Genomic DNA, 14,454 nt, shown 5'->3' on the forward strand with positions numbered 1-14,454 from the left:
CGACTTGCCCATTCACATACAAAATTTCGCGAAGCACTGTTATAAACATTATCCCTATAAAACAAAAATACTTGCTAATATATTTTGTGTTGTAATCGATTCTTATATTGCAGTTTTTAATTGCGAAAAATGTTAGAAAATTTACCAACCAGTGGGAAAAATAATTTCACTTGCAAAGTGTGCCAACACCCTTAGCCAAAGCAAATGTCAAATTCTTCTTCTTATGATTTGCTTGGAACAAAATTTGGGAAATGGCTACTTTTCAATATCAGATGGCGCCAGTGTCGCTCATTCTGCCGTTCTTAATAAAAATACGTGCAATCTACTCATAATGCATAAGATTGTGTTAAACTCATCTATATGGAAAACTGGTTATGTGTCGGAGCTATGAGTCACTGTGCTTTGTATGCCTAGCTATGTGTCTTTAATCATCATCAGCATAAGAGAAATGTTTACTGTCTGATCTAGAGATAACATATATGTACATACATACACATATGCACACTATTGCACCATCGAACCAATGATGAATTCCAAAAACAATTAAAACTTTAATATCTTTTCCAATTAGTTTTTAGGTATGTATTTCTCATTCTGGAAGCATTTCATTATATTACTAAGAATACTACAACAAATTTCATCTGCGCGATCGTCTCGGCGCAGGTATAAGTACACATATGGGCATATAGTTGGACAGAGTTGCCAACTCAGTTAAGGTAAATTAATTAATTTATTTATTTATTTAGAGTTTGTACAAGGAAGACTTAGTCTTTTAGGCAGTACATTAATCCAATTATTATACGGAAATGTTACAAAAAGAAATTTACTTATTCATCTAAAGATATAACATAACATAAATAAATTGCTGTGGTAATTGATGGGAAATTCCCTAGGACCGGCGTTGTGGGAAATTTTATTCCACTCACGAAGAGGTTTTCTCCATATCATGCGGTTTTGTATGGGAACAAAAAGGAAACTGAAAAGGTTGTTTAGATTTTAAAGTCTCTCGCTCTTCGACTATACACCAAAAAATTCACCAGTCCAGGTTGCGGTGGATGGGATGATATGGGTTGCACTTCGTTAAAAGGCTTTAACATCCACTCGGATTCCAAGCGGCTGTTAAAGCTCTGAGCTCGACGGTGGATTGAACGTGGGTAGCCTGGAATTGCGTCGAACTATTATGAAATTAAGATTAACTGGGTCTTGGGCTATATCAGTATCTAAGAAAACTGTCACCTTTCCTGCTAAAGATTGATGGAAGATGATGAGGTGGAATTAAGTTACTTCATGCTTCGACATCCAACTTTCATCAGAACAAAGGTATTTCGAATCCGGTTCACTTGGAGCTCCGGAGGATTTATATCGGGTTAAGATTTATTTTATTGGAAACTATATCGTTGCTATGGAAAGATTCTCTAACAAGTTATATTTTACGTCATACTCTCTTGTTTGGGGGGTGTCGCACAAATGCTTGAAATTAGTCTCATGTGAGCTTAAGTGCAAAAGACTTTCATGGTGTACTTGGTAATGTCCAAGATTATCTGATAACATATCTTCATCAATAGCCTTAAATTCGATCATAGTAAACACGAGCAGATATGCAGAATGTTACCATTCGAAGCTACCTCGTCTCAACTTATTGAAAGATACAAGGATTTTCTGACCGTTTCTTAGAATATCTAGTAAGCGAGTACCGGGACTGCACGAGGGATCAAGAATTCATGCGTGTAGTTGCAACTTACTTTGTCGAACCAGTTTTAAAGTAGTAAGAAGGCCAGACAACGCCTTTAGTGCAGCTCGACACTGCCTAAACACGCGTAAATACGGTTTATCTATTACTTTTCTCCTATGTGGGAATTGCGAATACTAAGCTTGGAAGCGCAAAGTTCTGTGCGATTCAAAATACTCGGGTTTCTATATAGTAATCCGTTCCTTTTCATACTACTGGTGGTCTTAAGATTCACCCCTCGTGCAACTACTGCAAAGGTACAGTAAACTTTGGAGAGAAAGCTCTCGTGCAGCACATAGTAATTGTAATTTGAAGTTTGGTACGCTCGTTTCCCACTTTATTAATTGAGAATCTGTCCTGCTACATCAAGGACGCATTGCTGATATTGGCACTGATCGTAGATCCATAATGCAAATACAATTATGACTTTTGAAATAAAACAATAAATACAATTTTTCTCAACTTTTTATTACAAAACTGAAACCGGAACGTAAATAAAATCACTTTGTAGAATGAAACCCAAGACCGGAACGAAAGCAAAATTAGTTTGTATAACGAAACCTACATCTTTCACTTGTCCAAGGAATATGATGCGATCTATTTCTGATGGGAGAACGAGGGTAAGCGACTTCTAGAGATGACTTAACTATTCAATAACCCCCCTCGGTCCAAATCAAACACTAAATGTTGCATGCTTTTAGGCGCTTCTGTAAAATTTTCCAATTATTAATTTTGAAGCGTCTGATTATAAAACATGGCAACTCTTATTTGTTGCCATACATAAAAAATAAGCCAAGGAAGCATTTAAGTCAACGGGTAAGACACAAATAACCGGTTAAGGGAAATTGTTGATTTCGTGCAAATTATCGACGAAAATTGCTTACACAGCGAAATACAGAAATGCATATTTAATGGGAACATGAGCACAGTAAGAGGCAAAAAATCTGATTTTAGAAATTGCTGTTTTTTTGTTTTTTTTTTTTTTTTGATAACACAACAACAAATCCGCTTTCAACAAATGTTAGTTATTATCATTATTTTGCTTAGAGCGCAATTTTTTTATGTAAATAATTTTTAAATCACGAAGATATAACAAAGATTCATATAATTAGTATAAGCGCGTGTGTATGTATGTGCGAGCATGTTTTTGAAGTTTTTTTGTCAAGTTTATTATTAAATATTTTTTAAAAGCTTTGTTTTTAGTTGGAACAGCTTTTTACAGCTAACGACAAATAACTTTAAATTTATTTTTAGAATTCACTAATCTATTGTTTACGAAGCAGAAATCATAAAGTCGTAGAATTACTTGAAATGTAAATATGTACATATGTATGTATGTATGTAAAGAGAAATATATAAACTGCTGTAATAGATTTAGCCTTGGCTATTTGTTATTTCTTCGATATCTTTTGCGACATTTTTAAATTCTTTCACAAATTCATTGTAACTGCATTTAGTAAGTCAAGTAGATATACAAAGTAAAAACGACACATTTTTTATGGCAATCTCAGTCAAGAGGTATTCATGGAGTAAGCACATTTCATTTTTGAGTTGTTCAACTTTTTGTTTATTATGCCGCTTCGCACAATTATGGCACCACGAACTACATATTTTTTACTTTTGTAATAGGGGTCTTAACCGAGAGCCCTAAAATCAAAGTTCCAAATTTTATGCATATATTTTTTAAAAGTTCGAATAAATTTTGAAAAATTTAGTATTTTAAATCAAAAACCGAGAACTCAGTTTTGTTGCAAATTTTATTTTCAGTCTAACAAAGCCCAAATTAGCTTTACTGTGGAATTAAAATATGTGCTTGGAATTTGTTAAACTATTTTCAATATTTTTCTCAAAAAAGTCTAAGCTTTCCGCAAATCTACTAAAAGTTAAAAACAAATCTTGAATAAATCTCAAATTTTTTTCGTTTTTTTGTAGCTTTGAATTTTTTTTTTAATCTTGTAATTTGCAATTATTATTTTAAATTTCAATTTATTATTATATAAATTTGGTTTTATGTGTTTATTTATTAATATTATAACATTTTTCAGTCCTGAAGATGATTTCAAATTGAAATCGAAATATCGACCTAAATATAACGCTAAATATATACAACAAGTGTGTGTATTTCATTTTATGTGTGGCGTAGAGCTCGTTTAAGATCATTAAAATTTTATAAATATATATTTTTTAATTTTTTGTTACTTAATAATTTTTTTTTTATTAATTTTTTGTAATTCATCAAAGTCCAGAAAAAATTATTTTGTTAATTTTAGATATTAGAAGTCGTTGACGCTATCGGGCAGCTTTTTGCTTTTAATTTTATATTTTTAATTCCATACGATAGAAACTTGAAATGGCCTGTGTTTAAAAAATCGAGATAATTTTAGATTTTTTCTGAAATTTTATAAATTATATCGTTTTCCATATTATTTCACAAAAAAGTTTAATACTTTAAACAGCTTTTTTCGGGATAATGAAAAAAACTTCATTTCGTTGAAAAAAATACAAATTTTTTTATATTTAACATTTTTTTTTCATTTTTTTAAATAAATTATTCACTTTCTGTGATATATGTGTATGTAAATAATATATTTAATTCATAAGCTATTTAGACGGCGAAAAAAATTGTTATAGTTTAGAACGATATTCAATAAACTCAAAGTGCAGCTTCTATTACGTTGTGAGGTCCTTACTGAGTGCTATGACGCCACTTATAAACTAAATTTATTTTAATGAACATTTTTTTACCCATATGAACACTATGATATAAATATTTTTTTGAAGATTATGAAAAAAACTTCAAAGCTAAAAAAAATTTTGAACTTTTGGTTTTTCATTTAACATATGTATGTATGTAAAGTTTTTGTTAACTTGTTTTAAAATAAATACAAAAAACAGCTCAGGACGCAATTTCAATTGTCTTTATAAGGAGTTCTATGTTCAAAATATAGATAAAAATAGCTTGTTCGGATTTTTAACTTTTGATATTTGTAAAAAATTTAAAGCAAAAACCGAGATTTTCAGGGCGTATTTTTTGTTTTTTTTTTTTTTTAGTAGATGTAGCAAAGTCAATCAAACATATTTTTAAACAAAAGCTATGTCGCCATGAAAATTACCAACTGATTTTTTATTTACATTAAATTTTTCTTGCTAAGAAGGTTCTTCTTCTTAGCGTTCGGCAAAATATAAAAGTATTTGCTAAATTCCAACAACAGAGATCATTTATAATACACATTTTCGCTACGAGTAACAAAACCTAAAACAAAACAGAAAAAAATAATAAATTTCAAACACGTTTCAAGCTTTGCGTTATATATGCCATTTTGCATACATACAACTCAATTAATTTGTGTATATGTAAATATTTATTTTGTTTTTACTTTATTAGCACAACAACGTAGCTAGTGCAGTTCCATAGACTCTATGAATGCCACACACACTTCAAGCGACGAAGAGGTGTCTCGCAGCACGATCACATTCGCTTGAGTCTCGCCGCACAACTAAAACCACCGTTGTAGGTAAAGTAGGTACGAGTGATAGTGTCGGCGGCCTGAACTACTTTCCTCTCAAACAAAGCAATTTTAACTCAATTCAAGTTGCTCGACTACTTACATAGTTGTGTGCGATGTAATACATAGCCCCAATAAAATTTTGGAAGAATGGAGTACGTAACACAAATTGGGTTGGGCAGAGAATCTTTTTGGTTTTTTTTTTTTTTTTGAAAAAATCTCAATGGGGAGATCTTTGCTGAAAGTCAGACTGCATAAATACTAAGGAAGAAGAAGTATATTGGTATCCATGTCGGAGCATTGCACACAGATTCATGTATGTATGTGTGCATGTGTTGCATGTCTGTGTGAACTTTAAATAGCACATGATTTTCAACGCACCACGAAATGACTTGCTGCATATAAATCGCAAACAATTCGAATATGTACTTCCTTTCTGCACCGTTTACGCTTTCCCAATTGCTAGCGAGGTGCCTAATGATAGACTGAAGCTGGAGACATTGGTGCTTTATCGGTAACCGTATCGGTAACCTTATAACAGCTGATTCGACCAACCTTATGAGAATCAATGCCATCGATTATTGGTGCCGCTAAGGTCGTAACCGTATCGTAGCCAACCAATTGGGTTTTGGTTTACCGTCGTAACGATAAACAGCTGATTATGTTAGGGATACGGATACAGCGATACGACATACGGCACCAATGACTCCGGCTTGAAGTTGTATAACTCCACTTGAAAGTATTGTTCTTCATAGGCGCGAATTTTGATATACATTTTTATTTGTAGATATATGTTTGTATGTATATGAGTGCCTTTGCACTTGAATTGGCACCGAATTTGATATAAACACCGAAGTATTGAGACAGACTCAAGCTGAAATTTAGCTATAGAAGTTCAATCTCGATCTTATGATTATTTGTTGTTAACTGTAAAATTAGCGCTGGGTTAATGTGTTTATTTAGATTAATTGACGTTAATTGAAGATTAATTACGATTAGTAAAAAACTAAAAGCATTATTAATTTTTTACTTCAGACCAAGTACAACTAAGTTTTTCAAAAGAATTCACGATTATTTAAAAATCGAATTTAATCGATAAATGTACATTTGCGAACAAAAAATAGGAGCGAAAATGATTTGCAAACTGTATCAGTTAATTTCTTTTTTTTAGTTTCGTTACTTTGAGAAAAACTTAAAAATTATTTGTATAACGGAACCAAAATATTTGTAAACCAAAATTTCCGGATTTTTATTTAAAGTTTTGAAAAAAATTTGAGTAAAAAAACTTTACATCGATTAAGCGGGAATTGAACTAATTGCTTTTAAACGTATGAAAGCATTTATTTGAAATTTTTTTAAATTCCATCCTGATTTCACGTTGTTAAAATTTTCTCAAATTATTAGATAATAAAAATTTAGTTTCTCACAAAAAAATTCAACTTAACAATTGTACGTACATATACAGCGTCTAGACTATTTGTATGAGTTTTAAGCTGGGATTGCCCTTATTTCTTTAAATGTGTTAAAACATATATTTCAAGCAATTTTTAATTTATAATTTATTTAATAATTTGGGAAAAATTTAAACAACGTGACATCAGGACGGACAAGGCGACATCTGTTTCGATTATGCCTTCAAAGCCTTTTCTCCCGGGAGTGGGATTTGAACCCGCACTCCTACGATGGTTGAAGTGTTACAAATGCATTCAGCCATGCCATGTTTTAGTTGTTGTAAATCTTATAAAAAAAGCGTCTAGACTTATAAAAACAAAAAGTTTTGATTAAATTTAACAATAAGTTTTCAAATTGCAATAAAGGTTTTTTTTTTAATTAAAACAAAAGAAACTTGGAACAAGTAAGAACGGGACTGTCTTCGGCTGTGCCGAAGACTTCATACCTTTCATGAATGGGGCTGAACAATAATCTTATCCCGTTCGTAATCTCCGAATAATGGGATGTATAAGATAAGAAATATATAGTGAACAGATCTACATACCTAAACGATTTTTAAGATAAATATAAAATAAAAAACAGGTAGGTACTTTGTGTGAGGATGCAAAGTTTCAGGTTTTTTGTGGTCTGCGTGTAAAAACTATGACTACGAATCACGTATTTCAACAATATATGACGTAAACGTAACTATTTCATGAAATTTGATGAATTTTGAAGCTTCTAGCCGTAAAAAAGGGGCAAAATTACAGTTTATATGGGGTATATAATATATTTACCACCGATCTCTATGATTTTTTCAGACACCAATAGTTGCTATATACGTAAGCATTTCGTGAAATTTGAAGATTCTAGCTGTTAAAATTGGGATGAAATTGCGCAAAGTGTCTTATCTGAACAATCGGTTGTGGGGGATATATACTATATATACGACCGATCTAATCAATTTTTTCAGGCAACAATATGTGCAATATACGAAATTATATGGTGAAGTTTGAAGCTTCAATCTGCTAAATTGAGTAAGATATGACCAAAATCCTCTTTTTCTGAAAAATCGGTTGTATGGTGGATATATGGTATAGTGGTCCGATCCGGCCGGTTCCGACAAATGTCTAATCGGACACCCAAATACAACCGCTCACCAAATTTTATCAAGATATCTCAAAAATTGAGGGACTAGTTTGCATACAAACAGACAGACGGACAGACGGACATGGCTAAATCAACTCAGCTCTTCATCCTGATTATTTCGGTATTCTTAATGGTGGGTCTATCTGTTTTCCTTTAAGGACTCACAATTTTGGGTTTCGTGACGAAATTAATATACCATTTCATTTTCATGAAAGGTATAAAAATAAGTACATACATACACATGTATGTCCATTAAAAGCACACAAATAAAACCGCAAAAGACGGACAAATTTTCTTCAAAGTAAATACCCACAAACAAAAAAAAAGTTTTTATATTCAGCGAAAAAAAAATTAACTTCTAATTTTTTGTTTGTTTAATAAATCGACTACTTTCTTTTTTCTTTAATTTTACTTTCATTTTTAATGAACAAATCTGGCAAAAACAAAAAGATAGTAAAAAAGAACAATTTTTCAACTAAAATCATACGAAAGCTCAGATACCCAAATTTGTCAAAATAAAACAAAAAAATTTTTTTTAAAAGAATATTAAAAAATATTGAAATTTTCCCAGTTAAAATTACGTTGCCAAATTGCTCCAAAGTGAATTGTCAAATAGTTTTAAAATAAGGTTGGAATAAGTTGTCCCATTTTTACTGAAGTTGTTTTTGTACTTCGTTTTTAAGGGTATGGTTATAGGTCTTTTTTATTATTTCTTAATATAAATAATTTTTTTTATGTTTTCCCTTTATTCTTTCTTAAATCCATTATTTATTGCCGGCCGTACAAATATGAAAAATAAATTTACTGCGTTGACTGGGAAAATTGGCGTCGATATTATAGAAATATGCCTACATATGCAAGAACTGGCTTTCTTAATGTAAAAGAACCATTACAAAAAATAATAAGCAGATAAGCACACTAAAAGCTTGAAACGAAACTATAAAATATTTATAATTGTAAAACTAGCATGAATCTGCAAATAAGTATGTATAATCTACTGTCGCATGCACTCAAGCAAGTATGTAAGCCTGTATGTATGTATATAATGCTAAAAGTTAAAAAAAAGAGAACATAAAAAGTATCAAATTAAAAACAAAAAATGTAACTAGACCCAAACGTCCATAAAATCCGACACCGTCCACCGACATGCTTGCCTTTTGCCTTTAAGCTAGAGCCATTTCTTGTTTTAAGTGCCTTTGTGTGTTACTAGAAAAGTGCGTGGTCAGCAGCGACAAGAGAAATGTCTTAAAAAAGCTTTATGACTACCTCAGCCACTTTTCCCACGTTTAGAATAACCGAATAACCAATCATTAATCACACAAAACGAACAAAATGTTTTGCAGATGTGAACAAAGGAGATGGACATATGTACATACACACATACACACATGTGCACACTTTTAAATATTCATGTAAAACTGCTTGTATGTATGTATCTATGTATGCTTGGTTACGCGCTCCATAGCTAATCGATCATGGATCATGGACTCTCCACAAGACAAAATTTTCCCCAATAAATTATTTTTTTTTTAAGGAAATTACACGAATCTATATGCATTGAAGATATTTTCAAATTTACAGGGTGTTAAGATATTACAAACGGTAGTAAGAAATGTAAATTTACAACAAAGCAACCTTAGGAACTCAAACAATAGTTTTAAAGTAATAACAAGTAACTTCAACTAATTACATATTGAAAGCTTCAAGCCCTATTTACTAAAATAAATTTTAATAATTGTCCTTCATTTAAGTTTTATATTTGGGGGCAAATTATGTATACGCCTTTAATATAAAAATATTCCCAAATAAATTTTTTCACTTTTTCTAACATAGTTCAGACGCAAATTCGACTCTAAATTGGCTTAGATTTAAAGGCTTTGTTACAATTACCTTCCCAGCAAACACAGTTTCTAACGTTAGAGAAATATTGTAATTTTACATTAGAACTCTAGTGTAGTTCTCTAATTCGACTGTGAAACGATTCGAATAACACTAGAAATGCGATGTTATAATTATTGTCACACTTATCGATTATTTGCACGACATGATCACTCATCCTTGGTGTTATACAAACAAAATAAAAATAGTGGAAAGTTGTGTGGAAATATTATAAGCTGCGAAATAAGTTTATTTATTTATAATAATAAATACTAGTAAGTGAAAATGAATCAAAAAAAAAGTTAAAAAGGAAAAGCGAGCAGATTGTTGAAGTGCTATTGGAATGGCATGAAGACAACGCTTCCTCATCCGTACCTCAAACCAACGCTGGGCTCAGTCCTGAGGGAATAAGTGGAAGCGAAAATTTCAACACAATAACCAGTACTGAAAACTGTGAAACATACGATACGATTTTGAATTTTTTTTATTATATTGTAACGAATATTAGCAACACTAAGGGGTACTGTCATCTCTAAGCCGATGCTAAGCAGTGACGTGTATGCACATCAATAATTCAATCATTATGTGTACACATATGTACGTACACGGAGCGGAGAAGCAACGCACAAACACACGCGCATGAGCTGTGAGAGAAGCTATAAAAATTGTGCATCTGTAGTTATAGCTAAGAAACTTATAGCAGATAACCAACTAGTAGATTCTAGAACAGAACCGCCTAGAAATGTCAACGCGGAAACCAAACACTATAAAAGGAACAGTAGAGGCGCGACAATCAGTTGGATTTAAGACGCTATCTAGCGAGCAATAGCATTATTATTTTGAAAAGCAGTTTCATTTAAGCAAGTATCAGTGTTATTGTGAAGTATTTTAATAAAGGTCATTTTGCATTATTAAATATTGGAGTTATTTATTCAACAGTTTAGTGATTCGAACATAGCAGAAGGTTGCAGCAAATAAGAGGATTTGCAGTAAATTCGTTACAATATTTTTATTATGAAATGTGTAAAAAGTCCCTTAAACTCAAAATAAGGAATTTAATTTATTATAATAGAAAAATCCTTTGAAATATGTTTATTAACCTGGGTCGATTTGTATGGACGAAAGTTAACCGATATCGCGCCATCGATTTTTCGATAGAATTTGGACTCAGGAAAAAAAAAGTTCCACTACGCATACCGAAAAAAATAATTTTCGAGACTGCAAAAAAAAAATGACGAAAGGGTAAATTTTTCGCCAAAACACTCCCCTAAACCCAAAAAATATTTTTTTTTCTTTCAGAAAACTGTTGTAAAAACGTTGGCGATAAGAATTTTTTGAAAAAAAATATTTTTTGGGTTTTGGAGAGTGTATTGGTCGAAAAATTTACCCTTTCGTCATTTTTTTTTTTGCAGGGTCGAAAATTATTTCTTTGGGTATGCGTAGTGGAACTTTTTTTCCTGAGCGCAAATCCTATCGAAAAATCAATGGCGCGTTATCGGTTAATAAATCGACCCAGTCTAGTGTTTATTCTTAATACATAAGCTTATAACCATACAAAAGTATCTGATATATTGAAACACTGAAGATTTCGCTGATTTTAAATAATTGAACTTAATTGCGCATCACTTCAAAATTCTCATTAGAAACCCATTAGAAATTGACGTTAGAATTCGATTAGAATTCCAACCCTTTTCTCGATATCGAGAACGAAGTGCCTCCCCCAGCGGGTTAGGGGGGGTCAGAATATACCCGCGGTAGGTATGCCTGTCGTAAGAGGCGACTAAAATACCAGATTCAAGGGGCTGTGTAGCGCAACCCTGCAGGTTGCCAGCGCAACATATAGCTTCTCCAAACCCAATTGTCAACCTCACCTATCCGCGGCGAATCCTGTTTCACTAACAGACGAGGCTCTGGCGACCCTAAGCTCCTTATGGAACTTGGGGTTGGGGAGGGAGGGGATGGCCTGAAGGTTTAATGTGGCCACATAAATCGTTCCCGAGATGGTCGGGCCAGCACCTTAATGGTGCTGTGGTACCGGAGCGTACCGGATCTGTATCCGGCAAAGGACCATCACATCGATAACACTCCCCAAAGCCTTCGGGGAGCAACCTTATCGCTACAACAACAACAACAACAGAACGAAGTCCCCTTTTTGTCGAGAATGCTATAGAATGCGACAGTTTCGCAAATCGTCCTCTAACCCTCTACCTTGGAGAAATACATTAGAATTCGATTCGTCTTCTAATCGTTTTCTAACCTAAATGATTGTTGGGTTTTTATTCAGTTAAAAGTTAATATCAAACCACCCGTTATTTTCACACGCGCATGCTGTTTACTTATGTATATACCCAGTCAGCGTTTTGAAGTATAATTGAATAGAAAGAATTTTTCTTGATCAACTAACCGCGCAGGATTCCGAGCACGAATTTGCACGCAGCTCAAAAAAAAAAAAAAATCGCTCAACGTTAAGAACAGGTATAAAAGTAAGGTGAGTGCCAGCGCCAAGCGTCCGTTCAGTCTAATAAACATCGAAATTGTGTTGCATTCGGGATTACAAAGAGACTTCACCGCTACTGTATAAAAGTTTTCTGCAATAGTTTGGCGGAAATAAAAAAACGAATCGCATATTTATCGGCAAGAAAAGCTAACTTTACAGGAGCCTCCACCCGTGTTAGGGGGCTTAGAAAATAATATGATATGATATAAGAGGCGACTTATAAAATAACCAAATGATTCAACGGGTTGTGTAGAGCAATTCATAGCTTCTCCAACCCAATTGTCAACCTTACCTACCCCCGGCGAATTCTGTTTCTTTAGCAGCCGAGCCTCTGGCGACCCCAAGTGAATGTGGTCTATATCTGGCAAAGGATCATCGACATCGATAATACTCCTCAGAACATTTGGATAATATCTTTATCGCTACAACAACAACGCCTCCATGCGACTCGCATGAATTTCAAGCATATCGACAGACGTGAAACAATCTTGAAAATGCTGACTTGGTAGATTAAACTACATATATCCATATACATATACGTAAAGATTTACACTGCCCCCAAGTGCATGTGATAGGCGTAAAAATTTTATGCATACACAAACATACACACATACATATATATGTACGTATGCCTATTGCTCGGTACAGTGCCTTCTGTTCGCCAGCGGTTCAAATTACATTTGTGACGAAGTTAGGAGCCCAATAATTTCTTCAGACCTTTTTTTTGTTTGTTTTGTTTTAGACAAATCCATGTACATAGGTACTTTAAATGATTTCGAATAATTAGATATTTTAATGGCATTGAAAGAGATTGATCGTATATAACATAACTTATTCAAAATAAATAGGCATATTTTATTTAATGAATATGAAGAAGATGATTTATTACAAAGTTCATAGCTCTTTGAATATTACATTTTAACTTAATAGGGTTAAAGTTATAGATACGTACACTAAGAAACCCTGAAAAGATTGTACTGTCCGAACATTATTTCAAGGTGTTGGTCTTTCTCTCTCCATCCTAAACTAGCTACATATCTTTAATTTTTTAATTAATTAGAATTAGAAATCGAAGGTTCAGTGAACTCCTCGGCAAGTGAACTTTGTTACTCAGAAGCTATTTAAAACAGTCCCAAATTCAAAATACAATTACTTAAAATAAATTCTGATAGGTTGGAAATGTTTTTAAAATTTTGCTGGGATAGTAAATTTTTCAGCTGCCAGCCAATGGAGCGTGTTTTTCCATACCGTCGAAATACGTTAAGCCATTAAAAAAATATATATGCATATACTTGTCGCGATTTACCTCCGAAGAGATTTAGGCCGATCTACCCCTGATGAATTTATTACGTAAATTTGAGCAAATTCGCTTAAGGCATGGTCGTTCCAAAAGCCTCGCGCAAATGCACATTCGATTTATTTCGAAGAGGATCAAAATATGTAACTAATTATGACTGCAAAAGGGCCGGAAGATGAGAACCGAACGCATCCTGCTATGCACTTATCTAATCCACAAAACGAACAAAATAATAAATTCGAACAAAATAACAGCCCTTGCGGAAAATAAAAATATCATCGAACCGTCAATTTAGAAAAACGACTGTCATTGTATGATTGTGGAGGTGGTTTATTTTATTATATAATATGATGTTTCAAAATTATTTAAGTATGCCTAACGGAAATTAAAATAAATTCTAAAGGCTAATTATCAGCTAACTATTTTCAGTATATACATACATACACACAAACTTAAGTATCATATTTCATAAGACTTGAATATCAATATCAAGTATTTATTTTTTTAACATAACGAATTCTATTTGCTAACTTCCATAGTAGAGTCGCTCGAACTTCTAAAAGATTAGCGGCAATTCAAATATACATACATATGTACATAAGTAAACAAAATGTTTTTATAAGCTGCATTGCAACACAAGGAAATAACAAAACAAAGTTGATAAATGAGAACAAAATAATCAAATGAAATAAAGTCAACAAATGAGCGAGCGACGATTCAAAACGATCAAGTTCATTGCACGTGTATATGCTAATGGTTCCCCAAGTAAATGGCAGGCAGCAGCAATTCATCTATTCAGCACATTGTTAATAACATATAATAACGAAATGAAACATACGAGCAACAACAAAACAATCAACAACAAAAAAAACATTGAAACATAAGAATAAAAAGACAAGAAGTAGCGTCCAAAACTCGTTTGGCTTTTGTCCTACAACCCGCTGCGCTAGCAACAAATCGAACTTTA

At 32.8% G+C, this 14,454-nt stretch overlaps 1 protein-coding gene across 6 annotated transcripts in view; it reads right to left on the reverse strand.

The window, feature by feature from the left end:
- The window catches only part of Btk (tyrosine-protein kinase Btk29A), a 75,194-nt gene that overhangs the window by 41,633 nt on the left and 19,107 nt on the right, over window positions 1–14,454 (reverse strand). The window contains exon 1 of one of the 6 annotated variants that reach the window (XM_067768910.1): window positions 5,107–5,232. The exons of 4 other annotated variants lie outside the window; for them this stretch is intronic. The gene's annotated coding sequence lies outside the window, so the exon portion shown is untranslated. Of the gene's footprint in view, window positions 1–4,861; window positions 4,983–5,106; window positions 5,233–14,454 lie in introns of those variants that run through there. One more of the 6 variants, XM_067768911.1, reaches the window with a different exon arrangement.

The sequence above is a fragment of the Eurosta solidaginis genome, chromosome 2 (genome assembly GCF_040869045.1).
Source record: "Eurosta solidaginis isolate ZX-2024a chromosome 2, ASM4086904v1, whole genome shotgun sequence".
Taxonomy (NCBI): Eukaryota; Metazoa; Arthropoda; class Insecta; order Diptera; family Tephritidae; genus Eurosta; species Eurosta solidaginis.